Below are 5,244 nucleotides of genomic sequence, written 5' to 3'. Positions count from 1 at the left end.
CAGAAAGCAATGAAGTTCTCATATCAAATAAGAACTGACTCAACTATACAAAAGTGACCCATGTCTAAAACAACTAAACATTCCACAGCCCTGGCCTTGGCACTTTGAAGTTTATGTTAGAATAAGCAAATCTTTGTTTGATTTACCAGATGCTGGTTTCTTCACTCCAGCAATGATAAATTTGGCTATTAACCTCCAGTAAGTAATCAGATGTACACGGCAAACTATAAGCTCCCTATGTGAAGACAATGTGCCACAAAAGAGAGAGCAAGTTAGCAAAATATTTCTTCTATTGTCTCTGCCGATCTCAGACTGACTCAGCTGTCCTTCTTTGGAAGCACAGTGGTCCACAAAGGAGGGACATGTCTGAAACTGTTTATAAGTTTTCTGTGGCAAAAGCCAATGAGCACTTCAACCAGAATAGTCAAATTTAATGCTTGATAGTCTCTTATAAGGAGCAGTTTTCTCTTAGGTCAGGGTATCTAACATTGGACAAGCTGCAATATTGTCTTCTAATGACTATTCCTTTCAGTGCTAGTGCGAAGAAAAACTGACACCCATTCTCTAAGTGCCTTGCAATGTGTCCTCGTTAAAGTTTTCATTGCTGTGAAGAGACAACATGACCACAGCAACTCTTATAAATAAAAAGTTTTAATTGGGGCTGGTTTACAGTTTTAAAGGTTTAGCCCATTATTATCATTGTAACAAGCATGGCAGCAAGCAGGCTGACATGGTGCTGGAGAAGGAGTTGAGAGTTATACATCTTGATCTGCAGGCAACCAGAACTAAACTGTGTATCACACATAGATGGCTTGAGCATATATGAGATCTCAAAGCCCACCCTCACAGTGACAGACTTCCTCCAATAAGGCCACACCTACTCCAACAAGGGCTTATATCTATTCAAAATACCACAAATGGGCAAGCTTTACATTTAGAAAAAGATAAATTTATGCATAAGCACCCATGTCATTTGTTCATGCACAGATGCCTGGATGGAATTAATGACGAAAGATATTCATAACACTCAGAGCTTCTGTGTAACTTCCTGAAAGAGGTGCTTTGTAGATGTGTACCTTCCTCTGTCATCCTTTGCCAATTAGAGGTTACAGTATAAGACATGTTTAGAGAGGCAGTCGGGCAAGCTAGAAGGAGATTTTTGTCTGAGGAGGAAGAGAGTTTAAAGAAGCATTTAGACCTAACATAAATTTGTACAAAAACCTATGGAAGAGACCTGAATTATATATAATGACAATGAAAAATGGGATTTTAAAAATTAAAGTTGATGATTTTAAGATTTTTTTCAGATTCTAGGTGCTTGAGTATTGGACAGGTTAAATTATAACTCCAAAATCAAAATGAATATGTTTACTTGTTTTTAATTTTAGTAATAAAAGCTGAGTTTACTAAAGAAAATAATTCTGTTTTTAAATTGAGACTATATTCTTCTCTCATGCAGTACACCACCACTACCTCTCCTCTTCCCCAGGTCCACCTCCCTCCATTTATCTTCAGTAAAGAGCAGGCCTCCCAAAGACAACAGTCAAACACTATACAACAAGATACAACATACAAACAAATCAATAGACCTTCTATCTAAGCTGGAAAGGGGCAACCCAATATGAGGGAAAGAGTCCTAAGAGCAGGCAGACTCAGAGACATACCTACTCCCAGAAGAATGCAAACAGACCCATATTTATCACCATGCACAAAACTCAAGTTCAAGAGAATCAAAGACCTCAATATAAAACCTGATGTATAACACACTGAACCTGATAGAAGGGAAAGTATGGAATAGTCCTGAACACATTGGCACAGGAGACAACTTTCTGAGCAAAACACTTATCACCGGGCACTAAGATCAACCATTAATAAATGGGATCTCATGAAAGTTTCTGTAAGGCAAAAGGCTCAAAGCAGCAGCCTACAGAACGGAATAAGATTATTATGAATTCCACATCCAATAGAGGTCAAAATACAGAAAGAACTCAAGAAACTTGATTTCAAAATAAAATAATCCTGTTTTAAAATAGGGTGCAGATAAACAGAATTCTCAATAGAGGAATTGCAAATGGCTGAGAAACACTTAAAAAAATGTTCAACATCCTTAGCCATCAGGGAAATGCAGATCAAAAATTACTTTGAAATTCCATCTTATACCTGTCAGACTAGCCAAGATCAATAAAAAGCAATGACAGTTCCTGCTGGTGAGGATGTGCAGTAAGGGGAGCACTCCTCCACTGCTGGCGTGAGTGCAACCTTGAACAGCCACTATGGAAATCAATATATCAGTTCCTCAGAAAACTGGAAATCACTCTTCTTTAAGACCCAGCTATGTCATTCTTGGGCATATACCCAAGGGACGCTCCATCCTACTGCAAGGATACTTGCTGAACTATTTTCACAACAGCATTATTCATTATTCATAATAGCCAGAAACTGGTTAAAATTTAGATGCCCCTCAACTGATGAATACATAAAGAAAATGTGGTACATTTACACAATGGATTATTACATAGTTGTTAAAAAAAATAACATCATGAAATTTGTGGACAAGTGTATGGAACTAGAAAAGCTTATCCTCAGTGAGGTAACATAGACCCAGAAAAACAAATATTGGGTATATAAGCAAATAAGTGAAGCTTCTTAAAAGTGAAGCTCCAAGGGTTTTTCAAGCTGTGAATGCAAACATCCACTGGAAACTATAGGGACTATTGACTAATTGCTATTTTTAAGGTTCTGGGTTTTACATGATCCTGGAGGCATCATATTTGTTTTAATGTTGGAGCATTTTTCCATATTGATTTATAATTCAACTACCAGTTAGCTATATAAATACTATTGACCGACAATCCTCATAATAAATATTCTGTCAGAAAAATCGGCCATAGACAGTAACAATAGGTTAAGAACTAAAGGTATGGAGTTGCTAAGAGTTATCAGGCACTTGTCTTATCTAATAGGAGTTGTATTTTTCAAATATAATGTACATGTTTAGAATGAGTTCTCGGCAGTGACAGTAAGAGTAGGGCCACTTCATCAAAAGGTGTCTTGGACAAGGAGCTTGTTGAGTTCATACATTTTACAGAGGCAGAGTGTGAGCTTGATCAACCACAGAAACTAAGTATGACGCGTGCTATGTGAGTGAATTGTGATGTCTGCACTCTGTTGTTCTCTAAAATAAATGGTAACAAGTGGAAAGCCAAAGATAAAGTTACTACTAATGACATTAGACCATTTGCTGATGTTTCTAAAATGATAGAAGAGGTATGTTTATGTCAAAAGTTACAAAGACTCTCTAACTCTTCTTTAGGGAAAACAAACATGCTCAGCCATCACAATCAATTGCCTACGGAAACATCATATCTTAGTAAAAACAACATAAAAAATCACTGATGATTCTGAGAAGCACGATTTTTCAGAAATCCTTAGTTAAAACTACAATAACTAGATTCAAAGCAAAAATACATAGATAAAAGCAATATTGTTGTACAAGATATGAATGGAAAATTGGGACAAGACTTAGCAAAGTTTAGGAAATGACGTCAGAGGCATGACCACCGGTGGGAAATAACTGTGGAACAAGACTGATTCTTCAAGTCAGAGGACTAGAACAACACAAAGGCCAAAACAGCTGAGACAACACAAGCTAGGCCATCGTACTGTCAACCTTTTCTCAGACTCATTTGCTTCTTCATCTAAGTGTTTTGAAATAAAAATAGGAGTGTTGTTGTTTTGCTACATATTGAATCCTTCTTACGTCCAAAATACAGGAGAAAATTTAACATTAATAGCAATATTGTTGCACATGGTACAACATCAATGCATTGGATCATTTTCTTGGATTGATTAATTAGTTTCATTCAGCTGGGTGATGATGGCGCATACCTTTAATCCCAAAACTCAGGAGGCAGAGGCAGATGTATCTTTGTGGGTTTGAGGCCAATCTGGGATACAGAGTTAGTTCCAGGACTGGCTCCTAAATTACCGAGAAACCGCGTCTTGAAAACCAAACAAATGAACAAACAAAACAGCAAAATTAGTTATGAAATAACTTCACATACTGTTATTGGATATTAATTATAACTTTGGGTTTTTGATTTTAATATTATTACTTGGTGTTTTGTAGGTATTTTCACATAGATCAACAATGATAACAAAAGCAAAAACAAAAAAATAAAAAAACTAAAGAACTACTCTTATCACAGAACAAAAAAACAACCACTGTAAAAATTCACTGCAGGGCCTTTAATTTCAGCACTCAGGAGGCAGAGGCAGATGGAGCTCTGTGAGTTTGAGGAGAGCCTGGTCTACAAGAGCTAGTTCCAGGACAGGCCCTAAAGCTACATATAAACTCTGCCTCAAAAAACCAAAAAAGAAAAAAGAAAAAAATAATAATTCACTGTAAGTTGAAGGGTGGCAAAATGCTGACTTCTAGACCCAATACAACCATTGTAATCATTGCTCACAGTTGTGGTTGTCTATACTGGCCCTGCTAATAAACACTAGTTGCAAAGAGAAACACTCACAGGACCCTATATTTCACCACTGAACTATAGGCTGCTAACAGATTCTGGATTAATAGTATACCCATCACTGACTGACCCATTGTGGTGAGGGAAGCTCAAACGGTAGTTATAAACCAAAATTCATATAGACATTCCTGGTTAAACACAGTGAATCACAAAACAAAAGTCATAGGCATGGATATGTGAGAGAGATGTTTGGTAGGAAAGGATATGGACAAGGGTAAAAGGAGATATGAGTGTATGGTAAGGATGGTCAGTCTGAATTATGAACACAAACAGAATTACCTAAGAGTCAATTCAAATTTTAAATAGCCAAACAAAACAGTCTGAGAAAATCGGTACCATGCTTTAAGAATCCCAGCTGAGAATAATCCAAACCCTGTCAGGATGGGGAAGATATTCATTCAATAAATGCAGTTTAAAAATATTTTGTTTGGATATTGAAATCATTCTTGAGACTATCTGCCTCCCAGGACAGGATTGTGAGCAAATATTTTTTTTGTTTTACCCTGCTTTCTCTAAGTTGTATCCTCATAAGGAAAACAAGATTAGTGACTTCTCCACAAAGGTCATAGCACTTGCTTAATGTCTACAGAGGCATGAATTCTGCCGGGTAGTAAAAGCTGTGTTACCTGTTACACTCTCTGCAAGAGAATTTACAAACCCTCAGAAGTGGGACTGGTAAAGCCTGAAGCCTTTAAATCTCAAAAGCACT

The sequence above is a fragment of the Microtus oregoni genome, unplaced genomic scaffold, assembly GCF_018167655.1.
Source record: "Microtus oregoni isolate MIOR12 unplaced genomic scaffold, Mior012 000030F_ref0000283, whole genome shotgun sequence".
NCBI classification, from domain to species: Eukaryota; Metazoa; Chordata; class Mammalia; order Rodentia; family Cricetidae; genus Microtus; species Microtus oregoni.
The sequence above is the reverse complement of the archived record's forward strand: the minus strand, read 5'-3'. Positions refer to the sequence as shown.